General features: G+C 41.1%; 1 protein-coding gene across 1 annotated transcript in view; it reads left to right on the top strand.

Moving 5' to 3' along the window:
- Positions 1–24,570, top strand: part of FGD6 (FYVE, RhoGEF and PH domain containing 6) — a 159,189-nt gene that overhangs the window by 62,463 nt on the left and 72,156 nt on the right. The window lies entirely within an intron of this gene.

Raw genomic sequence — 24,570 nt, 5'->3', positions numbered from 1 at the left:
CTGCATTCCACTCCTTCCCACCGGTGCTGCCAGCCTGTCACTCACATAGAAAGCTCCGCCCCTAAGCAACATGAGGAACTGCTGCTACAGCTGGATGAAGCCAGGTAAGGTGTCTGTTATGAAAACTGAATAAGATCTGCGCTGGATGTCTATAGTGATGTCATAAATATAATAGAATTATAGTATATTAAAGAGCCATATTTACGAGGTCACGTATATTTATTATCCAAAAATACCACACAATAAATTGCACAGTATCAACCGTATTCTATTATGTTGCCTATAGAGTGAAAAAGGTAGGAGGGAAAGAAAGGATAAAAAGAGCATACAATGGAACTTAAAAAAACAATATGAGCTGAAAAAACTAAATGATAGCTCTAATAAATTAAAGGAAAAAAATATGTATTAAATAACATCTAAAATGCTAGAATATTAATAAGGACAATGTTGCAATGTGTAGCAACTTTTACCAGATAAAAGGCCTTCTGAAAAAAATTATTAAAAACAAATAAAGATATTGCGATTTGTAACAGTCAGTTCTGAGTAAAAAACCTTTTGTTTAAAAGTATCAATATGGTCCTCACAATGAGGGATTCACTGTAGCAATTTGGCAGTCCACACATAGAGGGGTATTCAATATGAAAGGTTAACTTCCCTGGCGAAGTTAACGTTTCATATCGGAGTTTTTTTCTGCGTAAAGGTATGGTGCGCGCTCCCGCTTATCCCGTATTCAAAATAAAATTAACGAAAACGGGAAACTCCGAAGTTGGATTTGCGTAAAGTTGGAATTTTTCCTTAAAATAATTGTAAGACCCCCCTAAAGTTGTAAAAACATGGGCGAACACTATGGGTAGCCCCGTTTTAGCCTTTAATTGAAAGTCGGGGATTTAAATAGCCGCAGCAGGTGTTTTTTTTCCGACATAGAAGAAGTGATGCAGAAGAGCACTTAGGTTATTTTTTTCATTTTTTTAAGTGGTCCCATCAAATTTGGGGTACATGAAAATGGGTACTAGTATATTTTGGTGTCCCTAAAGTAATTTTTTTTAAATTTCTGCATTTGTGCACCTGCCGCTATAATTCTATTCTAGAAAACATCTGCCGCATACTTCTAGAATAGCCCTGAACCTATTTCCCTATTGTTTAACAATTTTTTCCCATTTTGTTTTTTTGCACCCCAATTTTTAAATTAATTGTTTGGGGTGTCCCTATTTTTTTAAAAAACTTTTTTTGACACAGTTCTTTTTTAAATGTCAATCTCAGGGGTGCAGGCTATTTTTTTTAAGCCTGCACCATTAAACCCCAATTCTGCACTTTTTTTCGACACCTATTCAATGGTGAAAAGTTATCACCGTTTTTTATCAAAGACTTTTCAAAACTGCGATAAGTCTTTGAAATTGAATACGGTGTAAAACTAAAACCAGTGATATTAACGCAAAAAAGTTAAAAGTGCGATATTAACACAAAAAACGATGTTATCGTACCCATATTGAATACCCCTATTAGAGTCCTAGAGTGTAGCCACGGTAATCCTGAAAACATGCAGTAAGTGCACAAAAATAGATTATGTAGGTACGACTTGCTGAACTGTTGTTTATCAGGGAAATTCCAGTCGGTAACGGAGACTTGAATATCCAATATGAGTATGCCAACATGCATGTATGTATGTATGTAAACAGTCCCGTCTGCGGTAAATACCGCTTGGTGAGTGCGCCTGCTTCCAATAAAAAGTCACAGAGAATATAAGCAAGCGTGCACAACCTGGCGTTAGCCGTGTGCCAACTCACGTTACTGCGGCCTTGAGATGTCTGGACCCTCCGTCCAGCGTCCTCAGAGTCTGCAGGGAGAGGTCCTCCTAATAGACACTTGCTGGTCCCCGGCCGGGTGGAAACACAAAGGGAAGGTATTGCCGCTTGGCTCTTGCCGTGATGGAAATGGATCAGTATGGGATCCTTAGCGCGTTTCGTCACAACCCACGTGACTTTTCCAAAAGGTGTCTGTTATGCCTTTTTGTTGAGAGAGAATTAATGGGTAGGTGAGTGTGTGTATGAGTGCTGACAAGTTAGTGACTGTGTGTAAGAGTGCTGACAGGTTAGTGACAGTGTGTGTATGAGTGCTAACAGGGTTAGTGACTGTGTGTGTGTATGAGTGCTGACAAGTTAGTGACTGTGTGTAAGAGTGCTGACAGGTAAGTGACAGTGTGTGTATGAGTGCTAACAGGGTTAGTGTGTGTGTGTGTATTAGTGCTAACAGGGTTAGTGTGTATGTGTGTATGAGTTCTAACAGAGTTAGTGTGTGTGTGTGTGTGTGTGTGTGTATGAGTGCTAACAGGGTTAGTGTGTATGTGTGTATGAGTTCTAACAGAGTTAGTGTGTGTGTGTGTGTGTGTGTGTGTGTGTGTGTGTGTGTGTGTGTGTATGAGTGCTAACAGGGCTAGTGTGTGTATGAGTTCTAACAGAGTTAGTGTGTGTGTGTATGTGTGTGTGTGTATGAGTTCTAACAGGGTTAGTGTGTGTGTGTGTGTGTGTGTGTGTGTGTATGAGTTCTAACAGAGTTAGTGTGTGTGTGTGTGTGTGTATGAGTGCTAACAGGGTTAGTGTGTATGTGTGTATGAGTTCTAACAGAGTTAGTGTGTGTGTGTGTATGAGTGCTAACAGAGTTTGTGTGTGTGTATGAGTGCTAACAGGGTTAGTGTGTGTATGTGTATGAGTGCTAACAGGGTTAGTGACTGTGTGTGTATATGAGTGCTGACAAGTTAGTGACTGTGTGTAAGAGTGCTGACAGGTTAGTGACAGTGTGTGTATGAGTGCTAACAGGGTTAGTGTGTGTATGTGTATGAGTGCTAACAGAGTTAGTGTGTGTATGTGTATGAGTGCTAACAGGGTTAGTGTGTGTATGTGTATGAGTGCTAACAGGGTTAGTGTGTATGTGTGTATGTGTGTATGAGTGCTAACAGAGTTAGTGTGTGTATGTGTATGAGTGCTAACAGGGTTAGTGTGTGTATGTGTATGAGTTCTAACAGAGTTAGTGTGTGTGTGTGTGTGTGTATGAGTGCTAACAGAGATAGTGTGTATGTGTGTATGAGTTCTAACAGAGTTAGTGTGTGTGTGTATGAGTGCTAACAGGGCTAGTGTGTGTGTGTGTGTGTGTATGAGTTCTAACAGAGTTAGTGTGTGTGTGTGTATGAGTTCTAACAGGGTTAGTGTGTGTGTGTGTGTATGAGTTCTAACAGAGTTAGTGTGTGTGTGTGTGTGTGTATGAGTGCTAACAGGTTTAGTGTGTATGTGTGTATGAGTTATAACAGAGTTAGTGTGTGTGTGTGTATGAGTGCTAACAGAGTTTGTGTGTGTGTGTATGAGTGCTAACAGGGTTAGTATGTGTATGAGTGCTAACAGGGTTAGTGACTGTGTGTATATGAGTGCTGACAAGTTAGTGACTGTGTGTAAGAGTGCTGACAGGTTAGTGACAGTGTGTGTATGAGTGCTAACAGGGTTAGTGTGTGTATGTGTATGAGTTCTAACAGAGTTAGTGTGTGTGTGTGTGTGTGTGTGTGTGTGTGTGTGTGTGTGTGTGTGTGTATGAGTGCTAACAGGGTTAGTGTGTGTATGTGTATGAGTGCTAACAGGGTTAGTGTGTATGAGTTCTAACAGGGTTAGTGTGTGTGTGTGTATGAGTGCTAACAGGGTTAGTGTGTGTATGTGTATGAGTGCTAACAGAGTTAGTGTGTGTGTGTGTATGAGTGCTAACAGGGTTAGTGTGTGTATGAGTGCTAACAGGGTTAGTGTGTGTATGTGTATGAGTGCTAACAGGGTTAGTGTGTGTATGTGTATGAGTGCTAACAGGGTTAGTGTGTGTGTGTATGAGTTCTAACAGAGTTAGTGTGTGTGTGTGTGTATGAGTGCTAACAGGGTTAGTGTGTGTGTGTGTATGAATGCTAACAGGGTTAGTGTGTGTGTATGAGTTCTAACAGAGTTAGTGTGTGTGTGTGTATGAGTGCTAACAGGGTTAGAGTGTATATGTGTATGAGTGCTAACAGGGTTAGTGTGTATGAGTTCTAACAGAGTTAGTGTGTGTGTGTGTGTGTGTGTATGAGTGCTAACAGGGTTAGTGTGTGTGTGTGTATGAGTGCGAACAGGCTTAGTGACTGTGTGTGTGTATGAGTGCTGACAAGTTAGTGACTGTGTGTAAGAGTGCTGACAGGTTAGTGACAGTGTGTGTATGAGTGCTAACAGGGTTAGTGTGTGTGTGTGTGTGTGTATGAGTGCTAACAGGGTTAGTGTGTGTGTGTGTGTGTGTGTGTATGAATGCTAACAGGGTTAGTGTGTGTGTGTATGAGTGCTGACAAGTTAGTGACTGTGTGTGTATGAGTGCTAACAGGGTTAGTGTGTGTGTGAGTGCGAACAGTGTTAGTGACTGTGTGTGTGTGTATGAGTGCAGGCAAGGGGAGTGTGTGTGTATGTGTGTATGAGTGCTGGCAGGGGGATTTTGTGTATTTACTAACCCCATGTTCATGCTCTTGGTACTTGCTGATTATCTACAGTATGTTGACCAATTGTATCTGAATACATATGGGATCAGAATGGCCATCTGAACCAGACTATTAGGAGTACATGATTATAAGAAAGGCACAACAGCCTATGTGACAGTGCATATTTTCTTCTGAATGTTAGTGGGTATTTAGAACCCACATATGCTAATTAATATGAAATAAGGTAAACCAACTAACACTAATTGATATATTTTCACCTAGTTGAGGGCATTTTCTGCACATGATATTAGCAAAGGTACTTATTTGGGATGATTGTTTTTTTCCTTTTATTCTTTCTACCAGTACATTTAGTACATTTAGATTGTAATTTTTATGGGTATAATATTAAATGTTAATTTGTATTAATTGTTTATTGATATTATTGTCAAAGAGTGTCCCAGAAAGAGTTTTTTTTGTCTTTCTGTCTCAGCTAATCTATGTAGTTCATGTCTACAAAACGTCTGGGAGCACCACTAATCGTGTATGGTCCAGCATTTATTTGGATGTGACATGTCTGTATATTGGTCTATTAACATACACTGCAATTCTTTTTTAACTCATTAGTGCGGACACAATTCCTTTTGCATAATATATTGGAGCACAGATGTGTAGAATACATTTGTATTGGAGCACTGATATGTGGCATAATGTAATGGGGCACAGTGTATGGCATATAAAGAATTTGTGGCACATGTATTGGGGGCATTGTATGGCATAATTCACAGCTGAGTGACATAATTTGTGGCACAGCTATGTGGCATATTATGAATTAGCGTCAGTGTTACGAGGTGCATTATGATTTTAGCACTGTGATGTGTGGCATATTCTATATAGTATATTATTAATTTGGGACACTGCTGTGCATATTATAAACTGGAAACACTGATGTGTGGCATATTATGAATTGGAGGGAGCAGGGGTGGTTGGTAAAATGTTGCATAGGGTTCCCAGAAACCTTGCACTGACCCTGCTTAGGGGTATATTTACAAGTGGAGATGTTGCCCCTAGCAGCCAATCAGATTCTAGCTATTATCTTCTAGACGGTGCTAGTTAAATGTTAAGTAGAATCTGATTGGTTGCTTTGGGCAACATCTCCACTTCTAAAAACTCTCAATTTATCAAATATACTCCTCTATTTCTGTTTAGATGTTGAAATAAGTGCTTATTTATATTGCAATATCCTGCCATGTTAATAAGAAATGTTCTGTATACTGTACAACAGTGGCGGGCTGGGCTGGGGGGCAGGGTGCCATATGCCCCCGGGCCGGTAGACTTTTGCCTCAGTGAGGGCCGGTATCACTAGTGCACAGGCATGACTGACGGCTGAGTGACAGGCAGAAAGTGCTCTCAGTCGCTCCGACTATAGTAGCATCAGAGCGGCTGGGCAGCATTCTCTGCCTGTTACCGGGCTGTCTGTCACCCTATGTAGCTTGTGGCTGCACACTGAGCAGCGATCTTTCCGAGGACGCTCCTCACCGGAAGGCCCCGCCCCCTCTCCTACCCTGACTGACTATATTAATCTATCTCCTCCTGTCCCTGCTGAAGACCCCGCCCCCTCACCCCGAGTCTCCGCCCTTTCTTTGGTCTATCCTGTCTGTGTCATCTCTTCCTGTACCCTGGAGCTCAGCAGGGACCAGAAACAGAGCAGCTTTCCAGGCAGGTAAGTGCCAGTGGAGGTGTACATGTTTACATGACATTTGAGAGGGAAGGGGGGGGGGGGGTGTAGGAATACTTATGCAATGGGGGGGCTGTAGTTATTTTTATCTTTGGGGGGATGGGGTGTTTTAATACTGTCGGTGCTGGGGGTGATGTAATAATGTGTGTGAATATGGGCGGGGGTATTATTATTGTGTGTGAGGGCTACTGTATACTCAGAATACCTGTGTTATATGTGGGTCACTGATGATTTCTGCATAATCTGGTTATTACTGCGTTATCTGGCAGCCATTACAACGCTCCCTGATCAGGTGGTCACTGAGAACGTCCCTGCATTATATGGCAGTCACTGCGACACTCCCTGATCTGATGGTCCTTGCGAACCTCTCTGCATTATATGGCAGTCACTGCGACGCTCCCTGATCTGATGGTCCTTGCGAACCTCTCTGCATTATATGGCAGTCACTGCGACACTCCCTGATCTGATGGTCCATGCGAACCTCTCTGCATTATATGGCAGTCACTGCGATGCTCCCTAATCTGATGGTCCTTGCGAACCTCTCTGCATTATATGGCAGTCACTGCGACACTCCCTGATCTGATGGTCCTTGCGAACCTCTCTGCATTATATGGCAGTCACTGCGACACTCCCTAATCTGATGGTCCCTGCGAACCTCTCTGCATTATATGGCAGTCACTGCGACACTCCCTAATCTGATGGTCCCTGCGAACCTCTCTGCATTATATGGCAGTCATTGCGATGCTCCCTAATCTGGCTGTCACTGCAAACCTCTCTACATTATTTAAAGCACACCCACATTAGGCACACCTAATTAGGCTATTATAATGTGTCTTTTCTCCATTGCAATGCGCTGGTGGAGAAATCGGGCCACTTACTTGTGTCTGCCCCCCAGGCCAAAAGTTGCCAGCCAGCCCCTGCTGTACAATACTATATGAATTTGCCAGAAGGAAAAAATCTAGACTTCTAGCCAACTATAATATATTATATTTAATCATTATTTTCTAATAGACTTTATTAGTACTGCATTTGAAAACTACAGTTCCCTCCACCCTTTATTGATGCTTTCTCCTTCATAGGTTACTTTTCAGCAGATACATATAGGGCCTGATTCAGCATGGATCGCTATACTGCTTATACATATAGGGCCTGATTCAGCATGGATTGCTATTCTGCTTATACATATAGGGCCTGATTCAGCATGGATCTCTATACTACTTATACATAAAGGGCCTGATTCAGCATGGATCGCTATCCTGCTTATACATATAGGGCCTGATTCAGCATGGATCGCTATTCTGCTTATACATATAGGGCCTGATTCAGCATGGATCGCTATTCTGCTTATAAATATAGGGCCTGATTCAGCATGGATCTCTATTCTGCTTATACATATAGGGCCTGATTCAGCATGGATCGCTATTCTGCTTATACATATAGGGCCTGATTCACTATGGATCTCTATTCTGCTTATACATATAGGGCCTAATTCAGCATGGATCGCTATTCTGGTTATACATATAGGGCCTGATTCAGCATGGATCTCTATTCTGCTTATACATATAGGGCCTGATTCACTATGGATCTCTATTCTGCTTATACATATAGGGCCTAATTCACTATGGATCTCTATTCTGCTTATACATATAGGGCCTGATTCACTATGGATCTCTATTCTGCTCATACATATAGGGCCTGATTCACTATGGATCTCTATTCTGCTTATACATATAGGGCCTGATTCAGCATGGATTGCTATTCTGCTTATACATATAGGGCCTGATTCAGCATGGATCTCTATACTACTTATACATAAAGGGCCTGATTCAGCATGGATCGCTATCCTGCTTATACATATAGGGCCTGATTCAGCATGGATCGCTATTCTGCTTATACATATAGGGCCTGATTCAGCATGGATCGCTATTCTGCTTATAAATATAGGGCCTGATTCAGCATGGATCTCTATTCTGCTTATACATATAGGGCCTGATTCAGCATGGATCGCTATTCTGCTTATACATATAGGGCCTGATTCACTATGGATCTCTATTCTGCTTATACATATAGGGCCTAATTCAGCATGGATCGCTATTCTGGTTATACATATAGGGCCTGATTCAGCATGGATCTCTATTCTGCTTATACATATAGGGCCTGATTCACTATGGATCTCTATTCTGCTTATACATATAGGGCCTAATTCACTATGGATCTCTATTCTGCTTATACATATAGGGCCTGATTCACTATGGATCTCTATTCTGCTCATACATATAGGGCCTGATTCACTATGGATCTCTATTCTGCTTATACATATAGGGCCTGATTCACTATGGATCTCTATTCTGCTTATACATATAGGGCCTGATTCAGCATGGATCTCTGTTCTGCTTATACATATAGGGCCTGATTCAGCATGGATCGCTGTTCTGCTTATACATATAGGGCCTGATTCAGCATGGATCACTATTCTGCTTATACATATAGGGCCTGATTCAGCATGGACCTCTATTCTGCTTATACATATAGGGCCTGATTCACTATGGATCTCTATTCTGCTTATACATATAGGGCCTGATTCACTATGGATCGCTATTCTGCTTATACATATAGGGCCTGATTCAGCATGGATCTCTATTCTGCTTATACATATAGGGCCTGATTCAGCACGGATCTCTATTCTGCTTATAGTACATATAGGGCCTGATTCAGCATGGATCTTTATTCTGCTTATACATATAGGGCCTGATTCCGCATGGATCGTTATTCTGCTTATACATATAGGGCCTGATTCAGCATGGATTTCTATTCTGCTTATACATATAGGGCCTGATTCAGCATAGATCTCTTTTCTGCTTATACATATAGGGCCTGATTCACTATGCATCTCTATTCTGCTTATACATAAAGGGCCTAATTCAGCATGGATCGCTATTCTGCTTATACTGTACATATAGGGCCTGATTCAGCATGGATCGCTATTCTGCTTATACATATAGGGCCTGATTCACTATGGATCTCTATTCTGCTTATACATATGGGGCCTGATTTAGCATGGATCGCTATTCTGCTTATACATATAGGGCCTGATTCAGCATGGATCGCTATTCTGCTTATACATATAGGGCCTCATTCAGCATGGATCTCGATTCTGCTTATACATATAGGGCCTGATTCACTATGGATCTCTATTCTGCTTATACATATAGGGCCTAATTCAGCATGGATCGCTATTCTGCTTATACATATAGGGCCTGATTCAGCATGGATCTCTATTTTGCTTATACATATAGGGCCTGACTCAGCATGGATCGCTATTCTGCTTATACATATAGGGCCTGATCACTATGGATCTCTATTCTGCTTATACATATAGGGCCTGATTCACGATGGATCTCTATTCTGCTTATACATATAGGGCCTAATTCAGCATGGATCGCTATTCTGGTTATACATATAGGGCCTGATTCAGCATGGATCTCTATTCTGCTTATACATATAGGGCCTGATTCACTATGGATCTATTCTGCTTATACATATAGGGCCTGATTCACTATGGATCTCTATTCTGCTTATACATACAGGGCCTGATTCACTATGGATCTCTAGTCTGCTTATACATATAGGGCCTGATTCACTATGGATCTCTATTCTGCTTATACATATAGGGCCTGATTCAGCATGGATCTCTATTCTGCTTATACATATAGGGCCTGATTCAGCATGGATCGCTGTTCTGCTTATACATATAGGGCCTGATTCAGCATGGATCACTATTCTGCTTATACATATAGAGCCTGATTCAGTATGGATCACTATTCTGCTTATAGTACATATAGGGCCTGATTCAGCATGGATCTTTATTCTGATTATACATATAGGGCCTGATTCCGCATGGATCGCTATTCTGCTTATACATATAGGGCCTGATTCAGCATGGATCTCTATTCTGCTTATACATATAGGGCCTGATTCACTATGGATCTCTATTCTGCTTATACATATATGGCCTGATTCACTATGGATCTCTATTCTGCTTATACATATAGGGCCTGATTCACTATGGATCTCTATTCTGCTTATACATATAGGGCCTGATTCAGCATGGATCGCTGTTCTGCTTATACATATAGGGCCTGATTCAGCATGGATCGCTGTTCTGCTTATACATATAGGGCCTGATTCAGCATGGATCACTATTCTGCTTATACATATAGGGCCTGATTCAGCATGGACCTCTATTCTGCTTATACATATAGGGCCTGATTCAGCATGGATCGCTATTCTGCTTATACATATAGGGCCTGATTCACTATGGATCGCTATTCTGCTTATACATATAGGGCCTGATTCAGCATGGATCTCTATTCTGCTTATACATATAGGGCCTGATTCAGCATGGATCGCTATTCTGCTTATACATATAGGGCCAGATTCAGCACGGATCTCTATTCTGCTTATAGTACATATAGGGCCTGATTCAGCATGGATCTTTATTCTGCTTATACATATAGGGCCTGATTCCGCATGGATCGTTATTCTGCTTATACATATAGGGCCTGATTCAGCATGGATTTCTATTCTGCTTATACATATAGGGCCTGATTCAGCATAGATCTCTTTTCTGCTTATACATATAGGGCCTTATTCACTATGCATCTCTATTCTGCTTATACATAAAGGGCCTAATTCAGCATGGATTGCTATTCTGCTTATACTGTACATATAGGGCCTGATTCAGCATGGATCGCTATTCTGCTTATACATATAGGGCCTGATTCAGCATGGATCGCTATTCTGCTTATACATATAGGGCCTGATTCAGCATGGATCTCTATTCTGCTTATACATATAGGGCCTGATTCAGCATGGATCTCTATTCTGCTTATACATATAGGGCCTGATTCAGCATGGATCGCTATTCTGCTTATACATATAGGGCCTGATCACTATGGATCTCTATTCTGCTTATACATATAGGGCCTGATTCACGATGGATCTCTATTCTGCTTATACATATAGGGCCTAATTCAGCATGGATCGCTATTCTGGTTATACATATAGGGCCTGATTCAGCATGGATCTCTATTCTGCTTATACATATAGGGCCTGATTCACTATGGATCTATTCTGCTTATACATATAGGGCCTGATTCACTATGGATCTCTATTCTGCTTATACATACAGGGCCTGATTCACTATGGATCTCTAGTCTGCTTATACATATAGGGCCTGATTCACTATGGATCTCTATTCTGCTTATACATATAGGGCCTGATTCAGCATGGATCTCTATTCTGCTTATACATATAGGGCCTGATTCAGCATGGATCGCTGTTCTGCTTATACATATAGGGCCTGATTCAGCATGGATCACTATTCTGCTTATACATATAGAGCCTGATTCAGTATGGATCACTATTCTGCTTATAGTACATATAGGGCCTGATTCAGCATGGATCTTTATTCTGATTATACATATAGGGCCTGATTCCGCATGGATCGCTATTCTGCTTATACATATAGGGCCTGATTCAGCATGGATCTCTATTCTGCTTATACATATAGGGCCTGATTCACTATGGATCTCTATTCTGCTTATACATATATGGCCTGATTCACTATGGATCTCTATTCTGCTATACATATAGGGCCTGATTCACTATGGATCTCTATTCTGCTTATACATATAGGGCCTGATTCAGCATGGATCGCTGTTCTGCTTATACATATAGGGCCTGATTCAGCATGGATCGCTGTTCTGCTTATACATATAGGGCCTGATTCAGCATGGATCACTATTCTGCTTATACATATAGGGCCTGATTCAGCATGGACCTCTATTCTGCTTATACATATAGGGCCTGATTCAGCATGGATCGCTATTCTGCTTATACATATAGGGCCTGATTCACTATGGATCGCTATTCTGCTTATACATATAGGGCCTGATTCAGCATGGATCTCTATTCTGCTTATACATATAGGGCCTGATTCAGCATGGATCGCTATTCTGCTTATACATATAGGGCCAGATTCAGCACGGATCTCTATTCTGCTTATAGTACATATAGGGCCTGATTCAGCATGGATCTTTATTCTGCTTATACATATAGGGCCTGATTCCGCATGGATCGTTATTCTGCTTATACATATAGGGCCTGATTCAGCATGGATTTCTATTCTGCTTATACATATAGGGCCTGATTCAGCATAGATCTCTTTTCTGCTTATACATATAGGGCCTTATTCACTATGCATCTCTATTCTGCTTATACATAAAGGGCCTAATTCAGCATGGATTGCTATTCTGCTTATACTGTACATATAGGGCCTGATTCAGCATGGATCGCTATTCTGCTTATACATATAGGGCCTGATTCAGCATGGATCGCTATTCTGCTTATACATATAGGGCCTGATTCAGCATGGATCTCTATTCTGCTTATACATATAGGGCCTGATTCAGCATGGATCTCTATTCTGCTTATACATATAGGGCCTGATTCAGCATGGATCGCTATTCTGCTTATACATATAGGGCCTGATTCACTATGGATCTCTATTCTGCTTATACATATGGGGCCTGATTCAGCATGGATCGCTATTCTGCTTATACATATAGGGCCTGATTCAGCATGGATCGCTATTCTGCTTATACATATAGGGCCTCATTCAGCATGGATCTCGATTCTGCTTACACATATAGGGCCTGATTCACTATGGATCTCTATTCTGCTTATACATATAGGGCCTAATTCAGCATGGATCGCTATTCTGCTTATACATATAGGGCCTGATTCAGCATGGATCTCTATTTTGCTTATACATATAGGGCCTGACTCAGCATGGATCGCTATTCTGCTTATACATATAGGGCCTGATCACTATGGATCTCTATTCTGCTTATACATATAGGGCCTGATTCACTATGGATCTCTATTCTGCTTATACATATAGGGCCTAATTCAGCATAGATCGCTATTCTGGTTATACATATAGGGCCTGATTCAGCATGGATCTCTATTCTGCTTATACATATAGGGCCTGATTCACTATGGATCTATTCTGCTTATACATATAGGGCCTGATTCACTATGGATCTCTATTCTGCTTATACATACAGGGCCTGATTCACTATGGATCTCTAGTCTGCTTATACATATAGGGCCTGATTCACTATGGATCTCTATTCTGCTTATACATATAGGGCCTGATTCAGCATGGATCTCTATTCTGCTTATACATATAGGGCCTGATTCAGCATGGATCGCTGTTCTGCTTATACATATAGGGCCTGATTCAGCATGGATCACTATTCTGCTTATACATATAGAGCCTGATTCAGTATGGATCACTATTCTGCTTATAGTACATATAGGGCCTGATTCAGCATGGATCTTTATTCTGCTTATACATATAGGGCCTGATTCCGCATGGATCGCTATTCTGCTTATACATATAGGGCCTGATTCAGCATGGATCTCTATTCTGCTTATACATATAGGGCCTGATTCACTATGGATCTCTATTCTGCTTATACATATAGGGCTTGATTCACTATGGATCTCTATTCTGCTTATACATATAGGGCCTGATTCACTATGGATCGCTATTCTGCTTATACATATAGGGCCTGATTCAGTATGGATCTCTATTTTGCTTATACATATAGGGCCTGATTCACTATGGATCTCTGTTCTGCTTATACATACAGGGCCTGATTCACTATGGATCTCTAGTCTGCTTATACATATAGGGCCTGATTCAGCATGGATCTCTATTCTGCTTATACATATAGGGCCTGATTCAGCATGGATCGCTATTCTGCTTATACATATAGGGCCTGATTCACTATGGATCTCTATTCTGCTTATACATATAGGGCCTGATTCACTATGGATCTCTATTCTGCTTATACATATAGGGCCTGATTCAGCATGGATCGTTGTTCTGCTTATACATATAGGGCCTGATTCAGCATGGATCTTTATTCTGCTTATACATATAGGGCCTGATTCACTATGCATCTCTATTCTGCTTATACATATAGGGCCTGATTCACTATGGATCGCTATTCTGCTTATACATATAGGGCCTGATTCACTATGGATCTCTATTCTGCTTATACATATAGGGCCTGATTCACTATGGATCTCTATTCTGCTTATACATATAGGGCCTGATTCAGCATGGATCGATGTTCTGCTTATACATATAGGGCCTGATTCAGCATGGATCTCTATTCTGCTTATACATATAGTGCCTGATTCAGCATGGATCACTATTCTGCTTATAGTACATATAGGGCCTGATTCAGCATGGATCACTATTCTGCTTATACATATAGTGCCTGATTCAGCTTGGATCACTATTCTGCTTATAGTACATATAGGGCCTGATTCAGCATGGATCTTTATTCTGCTTATACATATAGGGCCTGATTCCGCATGGATCGCTATTCTGCTTATACATATAGGGCCTGATTCACTATGGATCACTATTCTGCTTATACATATAGTGCCTGATTCAGCATGGATCACTATTCTGCTTATAGTACATATAGGGCCTGATTCACTATGCATCTCTATTCTGCTTATACATATAGGGCCTGATTCACTATGGATCGCTATTCTGCTTATACATATAGGGCCTGATTCACTATGGATCTCTATTCTGCTTATACATATAGGGCCTGATTCACTATGGATCTCTGTTCTGCTTATACATATAGGGCCTGATTCAGCATGGATCGCTATTCTGCTTATACATATAGGGCCTGACTCTGCATGGATCGCTATTCTGCTTATACATATAGGGCTTGATCACTATGGATCTCTATTCTGCTTATACATATAGGGCCTGATTCACTATGGATCTCTATTCTGCTTATACATATAGGGCCTAATTCAGCATGGATCTCTATTCTGGTTATACATATAGGGCCTGATTCAGCATGGATCTCTATTCTGCTTATACATATAGGGCCTGATTCACTATGGATCTCTCTTCTGCTTATACATATAGGGCCTGATTCACTATGGATCTCTATTCTGCTTATACATACAGGGCCCGATTCACTATGGATCTCTAGTCTGCTTATACATATAGGGCCTGATTCAGCATGGATCTCTATTCTGCTTATACATATAGGGCCTGATTCAGCATGGATCGCTATTCTGCTTATACATATAGGGCCTGATTCACTATGGATCTCTATTCTGCTTATACATATAGGGCCTGATTCACTATGGATCTCTATTCTGCTTATACATATAGGGCCTGATTCAGCATGTATCGCTGTTCTGCTTATACATATAGGGCCTGATTCAGCATGGATCTTTATTCTGCTTATACATATAGGGCCTGATTCACTATGCATCTCTATTCTGCTTATACATATAGGGCCTGATTAACTATGGATCGCTATTCTGCTTATACATATAGGGCCTGATTCACTATGGATCTCTATTCTGCTTATACATATAGGGCCTGATTCACTATGGATCTCTATTCTGCTTATACATATAGGGCCTGATTCAGCATGGATCGATGTTCTGCTTATACATATAGGGCCTGATTCAGCATGGATCTCTCTTCTGCTTATACATATAGGGCCTGATTCAGCATGGATCACTATTCTGATTATAGTACATATTATGCCTGATTCAGCATGGATCTCTATTCTGCTTATACATATAGGGCCTGATTCACTATGGATCTATTCTGCTTATACATATAGGGCCTGATTCACTATGGATCTCTATTCTGCTTATACATACAGGGCCTGATTCACTATGGATCTCTAGTCTGCTTATACATATAGGGCCTGATTCACTATGGATCTCTATTCTGCTTATACATTTAGGGCCTGATTCAGCATGGATCTCTATTCTGCTTATACATATAGGGCCTGATTCAGCATGGATCGCTGTTCTGCTTATACATATAGGGCCTGATTCAGCATGGATCACTATTCTGCTTATACATATAGAGCCTGATTCAGTATGGATCACTATTCTGCTTATAGTACATATAGGGCCTGATTCAGCATGGATCTTTATTCTGCTTATACATATAGGGCCTGATTCCGCATGGATCGCTATTCTGCTTATACATATAGGGCCTGATTCAGCATGGATCTCTATTCTGCTTATACATATAGGGCCTGATTCACTATGGATCTCTATTCTGCTTATACATATAGGGCTTGATTCACTATGGATCTCTATTCTGCTTATACATATAGGGCCTGATTCACTATGGATCGCTATTCTGCTTATACATATAGGGCCTGATTCAGTATGGATCTCTATTCTGCTTATACATATAGGGCCTGATTCACTATGGATCTCTGTTCTGCTTATACATACAGGGCCTGATTCACTATGGATCTCTAGTCTGCTTATACATATAGGGCCTGATTCAGCATGGATCTCTATTCTGCTTATACATATAGGGCCTGATTCAGCATGGATCGCTATTCTGCTTATACATATAGGGCCTGATTCACAATGGATCTCTATTCTGCTTATACAGATAGGGCCTGATTCACTATGGATCTCTATTCTGCTTATACATATAGGGCCTGATTCAGCATGGATCGCTGTTCTGCTTATACATATAGGGCCTGATTCAGCATGGATCTTTATTCTGCTTATACATATAGGGCCTGATTCACTATGCATCTCTATTCTGCTTATACATATAGGGCCTGTTTCACTATGGATCGCTATTCTGCTTATACATATAGGGCCTGATTCACTATGGATCTCTATTCTGCTTATACATATAGGGCCTGATTCACTATGGATCTCTATTCTGCTTATACATATAGCGCCTGATTCAGCATGGATCGATGTTCTGCTTATACATATAGGGCCTGATTCAGCATGGATCTCTATTCTGCTTATACATATAGTGCCTGATTCAGCATGGATCACTATTCTGCTTATAGTACATATAGGGCCTGATTCAGCATGGATCACTATTCTGCTTATACATATAGTGCCTGATTCAGCATGGATCACTATTCTGCTTATATACATATAGGGCCTGATTCTGCATGGATCTTTATTCTGCTTATACATATAGGGCCTGATTCCGCATGGATCGCTGTTCTGCTTATACATATAGGGCCTGATTCAGCATGGATCTCTATTCTGCTTATACATATAGGGCCTGATCCACTATGGATCGCTATTCTGCTTATACATATAGGGCCTGATTCACTATGGATCTCTATTCTGCTTATACATATAGGGCCTGATTCAGCATGGATCTCTATTCTGCTTATATATATATAGGGCCTGATTCACTATGGATCTCTATTCTGCTTATACATATAGGGCCTGATTCAGCATGGATCGCTGTTCTGCTTATACATATAGGGCCTGATTCAGCATGGATCACTATTCTGCTTATACATATAGAGCCTGATTCAGTATGGATCACTATTCTGCTTATAGTACATATAGGGCCTGATTCAGCATGGATCTTTATTCTGCTTATACATATAGGGCCTGATTCCGCATGGATCGCTATTCTGCTTATACATATAGGGCCTGATTCAGCATGGATCTCTTTTCTGCTTATACATATAGGGCCTGATTCACTATGGATCTCTATTCTGCTTATACATATAGGGCTTGATTCACTATGGATCTCTATTCTGCTTATACATATAGGGCCTGATTCACTATGGATCGCTATTCTGCTTATACATATAGGGCCTGATTCACTATGGATCTCTGTTCTGCTTATACATACAGGGCCTGATTCACTATGGATCTCTAGTCTGCTTATACATATAGGGCCTGATTCAGCATGGATCTCTATTCTGCTTATACATATAGGGCCTGATTCAGCATGGATCGCTATTCTGCTTATACATATAGGGCCTGATTCACTATGGATCTCTATTCTGCTTATACATATAGGGCCTGATTCACTATGGATCTCTATTCTGCTTATACATATAGGGCCTGATTCAGCATGGATCGCTGTTCTGCTTATACATATAGGGCCTGATTCAGCATGGATCTTTATTCTGCTTATTCATATAGGGCCTGATTCACTATGCATCTCTATTCTGCTTATACATATAGGGCCTGATTCACTATGGATCGCTATTCTGCTTATACATATAGGGCCTGATTCACTATGGATCTCTATTCTGCTTATACATATAGGGCCTGATTCACTATGGATCTCTGTTCTGCTTATACATATAGGGCCTGATTCAGCATGGATCGCTATTCTGCTTATACATATAGTGCCTGATTCAGCATGGATCACTATTCTGCTTATATACATATAGGGCCTGATTCTGCATGGATCTTTATTCTGCTTATACATATAGGGCCTGATTCCGCATGGATCGCTATTCTGCTTATACATATAGGGCCTGATTCAGCATGGATCTCTATTCTGCTTATACATATAGGGCCTGATTCACTATGGATCTCTATTCTGCTTATACATATAGGGCCTGATTCACTATGGATCTCTATTCTGCTTATACATATAGGGCCTGATTCACTATGGATCTCTATTCTGCTTATACATATAGGGCCTGATTCAGCATGGATCGCTGTTCTGCTTATACATATAGGGCCTGATTCAGCATGGATCTCTATTTTGCTTATACATATAGGGCCTGACTCAGCATGGATCGCTATTCTGCTTATACATATAGGGCCTGATTCACTATGCATCTCTATTCTGCTTATACATATAGGGCCTGATTCACTATGGATCGCTATTCTGCTTATACATATAGGGCCTGATTCAGCATGGATCTCTATTCTGCTTATACATATAGGGCCTGATTCAGCATGGATCTCTATTCTGCTTATACATATAGGGCCTGATTCAGCATGGATCGCTATTCTGCTTATAGTACATATAGGGCCTGATTCAGCATGGATCTCTATTCTGCTTATACATATAGGGCCTGATTCACTATGGATCTATTCTGCTTATACATATAGGGCCTGATTCACTATGGATCTCTATTCTGCTTATACATACAGGGCCTGATTCACTATGGATCTCTAGTCTGCTTATACATATAGGGCCTGATTCACTATGGATCTCTATTCTGCTTATACATATAGGGCCTGATTCAGCATGGATCTCTATTCTGCTTATACATATAGGGCCTGATTCAGCATGGATCGCTGTTCTGCTTATACATATAGGGCCTGATTCAGCATGGATCACTATTCTGCTTATACATATAGAGCCTGATTCAGTATGGATCACTATTCTGCTTATAGTACATATAGGGCCTGATTCAGCATGGATCTTTATTCTGCTTATACATATAGGGCCTGATTCCGCATGGATCGCTATTCTGCTTATACATATAGGGCCTGATTCAGCATGGATCTCTATTCTGCTTATACATATAGGGCCTGATTCACTATGGATCTCTATTCTGCTTATACATATAGGGCTTGATTCACTATGGATCTCTATTCTGCTTATACATATAGGGCCATATTCACTATGGATCGCTATTCTGCTTATACATATAGGGCCTGATTCAGTATGGATCTCTATTCTGCTTATACATATAGGGCCTGATTCACTATGGATCTCTGTTCTGCTTATACATACAGGGCCTGATTCACTATGGATCTCTAGTCTGCTTATACATATAGGGCCTGATTCAGCATGGATCTCTATTCTGCTTATACATATAGGGCCTGATTCAGCATGGATCGCTATTCTGCTTATACATATGGGGCCTGATTCACTATGGATCTCTATTCTGCTTATACATACAGGGCCCGATTCACTATGGATCTCTAGTCTGCTTATACATATAGGGCCTGATTCAGCATGGATCTCTATTCTGCTTATACATATAGGGCCTGATTCAGCATGGATCGCTATTCTGCTTATACATATAGGGCCTGATTCACTATGGATCTCTATTCTGCTTATACATATAGGGCCTGATTCACTATGGATCTCTATTCTGCTTATACATATAGGGCCTGATTCAGCATGTATCACTGTTCTGCTTATACATATAGGGCCTGATTCAGCATGGATCTTTATTCTGCTTATACATATAGGGCCTGATTCACTATGCATCTCTATTCTGCTTATACATATAGGGCCTGATTAACTATGGATCGCTATTCTGCTTATACATATAGGGCCTGATTCACTATGGATCTCTATTCTGCTTATACATATAGGGCCTGATTCACTATGGATCTCTATTCTGCTTATACATATAGGGCCTGATTCAGCATGGATCGATGTTCTGCTTATACATATAGGGCCTGATTCAGCATGGATCTCTATTCTGCTTATACATATAGGGCCTGATTCACTATGCATCTCTATTCTGCTTATACATATAGGGCCTGATTCACTATGGATCGCTATTCTGCTTATACATATAGGGCCTGATTCACTATGGATCTCTATTCTTCTTATACATATAGGGCCTGATTCACTATGGATCTCTATTCTGCTTATACGTATAGGGCCTGATTCAGCATGGATCGCTGTTCTGCTTATACATATAGGGCCTGATTCAGCATGGATCTCTATTCTGCTTATACATATAGGGCCTGATCCACTATGGATCGCTATTCTGCTTATACATATAGGGCCTGATTCACTATGGATCTCTATTCTGCTTATACATATAGGGCCTGATTCAGCATGGATCTCTATTCTGCTTATATATATAGGGCCTGATTCACTATGGATCTCTATTCTGCTTATACATATAGGGCCTGATTCAGCATGGATCTCTATTCTGCTTATACATATAGGGCCTGATTCACTATGGATCTCTATTCTGCTTATACATATAGGGCCTGATTCACTATGGATCTCTATTCTGCTTATACGTATAGGGCTTGATTCACTATGGATCTCTATTCTGCTTATACGTAGGCAACGCAGTTGCTAATATCAGCGGTGATATGTAAATGTTTGCATTCGCATTGCGATCGCTGCCTGATATAAGGACGCCTACTTCCCCTTGCTCACATCCATATACTTGGGCAACATAGCAAAACAATCGATAACATCGAGTAACATCGGACCCATACGCACAGTTTAGGCAGGTCAGACCTCACTAAGGAATTGCTTACAGGTCCCGGGGTATACAGTTCTTCAGACAGTTTAAAACAAATAGAGCCATAAACACCACAAGTGAGATCGTTTTAGGGGGGAATTTATCCAGCGACTATTTGTTTAATTTGCTACTGTTTTGCTGTGATTATTGCCCAATTTAGAAGTCGCCATTTAAAATGCCAGAAAAATTGCAGCAAAACCTCCATTTAAAAAAGAAAAAGAAAAAATACTACAAATTGCCATCCCCAATTTTTTTAAGATTAAGAAAATACAAACTGATGAATATATTAACCTGCGTTTACACAAATTACAGGAGAACTAACATAAAAACCTCCAAAAAAAGCAGCAGCTATTTTGCTTGTCAGCCTGTAGATAGAAGAAACCCATCTCTTCCTGAACTTGTCATGCTACTTAGGATTGTCGTGAACCTAGATATGCACAGGCTATTGCTGAGTAGCATTAGCCCCCTCCCGGTATGCCTGGCTAGTGGATACCAGGGTAAAAGAAGAAAGTATACTCCTAAATAGGCTATTGGTAATAATCACAATTCTTTTGTGTCTTTACTTGAGAGATCCAGACCTGTGGTGACTTTACTAGAGAGATCCAGACCTGTGGTGACGGCCACCTCGATGTTTTTCCAGTGCGCATGCACACGAGGGAGCCGGCTCCTTCGTGCGCATGCGTGAAACCCACTACGACCGACAGCACCGGTCGTAGCGGGTCTCTTTCCAAAGGGGGCGAGCTGTCGATGTTGATTGACAGCTCGCCCCGTTTGGAAGGCGGGCCGGGGGGGTGGCAGCCCAAACGGAGGCATTCCCATGGGAACGTCTGCCGTTTGGGGGAGGCCCCACTGACATCACTAGTGATGTCAGTGGAGAGCTTCCGGCTCTGACAGAGCCAGAAGCTCTCCGGGGCTTACGACAAGTGAGACCCTACCCTAGGGTCTCGTCGTAAGCCTCGATGGTCGCGATGGTCTATGACCATCGCGACCATCACCCTAGCAGTCGTTAGAGCTGTGGGTGTAAACCCACAGCCTAACGACCGAAACAGAGGCGGCCGGACAGGATGCAAGCGACCGCCCAGTTTCTGAGCGACCGCTTGCTCCTCCGACCGCCTCTGAATGAGGGCCATATTGTGATATCAAAGGACATATTGGGCTGATATTTCCGTGTGATGACCAATAATGATCCAAGTATAATCCCAATCAGTGGAGGCTGCAGAGGTGGGAATGCAGTGCAGTCCAAGATTCAAATAGGGGAACCACACCAACTGTCATTTCAAACACTGCCAAACATAGATGGCCGGGACTCACTGGCAGTTGGTGTGCCTCCCCTATTTGCATCTTGGACTGCGCTGTAGCCCCACCTCTGGAGCCAACACTGAGCCCAATGTAATTTTGAAATAATCTGTCCACTTTATCCTAAGCAGTAAACATCCAGTCATCATGTTGTGTTTCTACATGTCAAACTCTCTCATGTTTTGCTTATTGCCCGCTTCCCAGTCTTGTGTTTTGACTTTAGACAAATCTATTTTGTGTTGGATCCCAAGTTTACTGTAAATTTCCCCCCTCTGCCAGTTTGTTCTGCTATGCCATTCAGGAAGCTCTGTCAGCTGACATTACTCCAAAGATAACTATGTGTTTTACAGTATTTGCTTACATTATGCACAGCCTTTTTTCACATTTATTAACCCACTCCATATGGGAACTCGGTTGCAGTGCATGTAAGGAAAATGATACATTTCACTCGTTTGTGTAAAACAAGTGTTCAGTGCAGTGTAAAGTGACTGTAAAAACACAGTTGCAGCAGTTTTCCTGTGTTTGTATGAATGGGTGTGTTTTAACCCTGTGCAACCAACCATATGCAGTCATCACTATCACCAGGATCAGTGCACAACTTACACCAGTGTTATAGCACAGCAAGTCAGTCCCTTCCAGCCAGCTACATTTGTGACTTTTTGATAGCTGTTTTAGCAACAATAGCAACTATATGACCACACAACGCCCTTACTGTAATTTAGCTACGTCTGCACGTCTGTTCCAGAGCGGTTCCGACTCCCTAGTCGTACATAGTCACAGGTCTGGCGTACACCTGAAATAAGACATACATTGCAAAAAGCTGTGCATTTGCGCTAATGAAAAATTGCAAGGCCGCTGCAAATTGCATTTACGTTTGATCTGAATCTTGTTTTAATTTCTCAATAGGAGTATGATTGAGTTATTTTAGGCACCTACTCTCCGAGGCTAAGTGCTGGAATTCACAGCTGAGAACATTGACAGTAATGTCACTGTAGAAGGCGAGGCATTTCCTTTTCTGATCACACTAGACGATGTGCTCACGATGCGATATCGTGAGCGATTTCCCTTGAAATCTCCCCGTCACTCCAGGACACGATATGGTGCTAAAAAAGGGTCCAATCTGACCAACGATCTATCGTGCATCCTTAACTATTTCCAGTGCATCGTGTACGAGATTGGCAGATCTTGCCTGCTCTAGATGCGATGTACGACCCGCGGGTACGCGCATCGGCATCGTGATATATTTTACACGATTTGTCGTTCCGATGCATTGAAATCGGGCGAATCGTGCAGAATATCGTCTAGTATGTACGCACCTTTACATATCTTTTGCTGATGATAGTTTTTCTTCTGATGTCTCTTTGAGTAATAACCATTGATATAATTTATGCAGTATACAGTAAGTTTATTTTGAATTGAAAAGGTGAATATGTGAGATTTTTGCTTCAGTTAAGAGGCAGTAGGTTATTTTCCTGTAGTATGTTTGTTATGGTTATTATGTATAAAATTCAAATACATCACTTTATTTGGACACTTGATGGTATGATTTTTTTTTTGGCAATTATATCTCATTAATTGCTACATATGTAACTATTATTTATTATAAATGGCTTTTATTTGTTGTGCTATATCAGATGGTCTTTTTGTATAATTTTCTCCTGGTGGAAAGCTTAAAATTGGTAATCACCCAATAAGCTAAGGTCACAGTGAGTGAACTGGTCACATGAGAGGAAACATCTGCTAAATGTAGAACTGTGTTATGCGTTTTACCAGTCACTTTGTCCTGATGATGGAGAACTAATTATTTTTTGGGTCTCCTAATAGCTCTTTATTAGATATGCATACATAGAGTTTCCGCACTGTAACTGTGTTATATGTAGTAAACTTAATTAACCAAACACACCAGGGTCCCAGAATGGTTGGGCTACAGGAGCTGCTTTGTATCTATAGTTTAGTGTAGA

Source organism: Taudactylus pleione, unplaced genomic scaffold (genome assembly GCF_031769625.1).
Source record: "Taudactylus pleione unplaced genomic scaffold, aTauple2 ptg000040l, whole genome shotgun sequence".
NCBI classification, from domain to species: Eukaryota; Metazoa; Chordata; class Amphibia; order Anura; family Myobatrachidae; genus Taudactylus; species Taudactylus pleione.
This window is presented reverse-complemented; position numbering and strand designations above follow the sequence as displayed.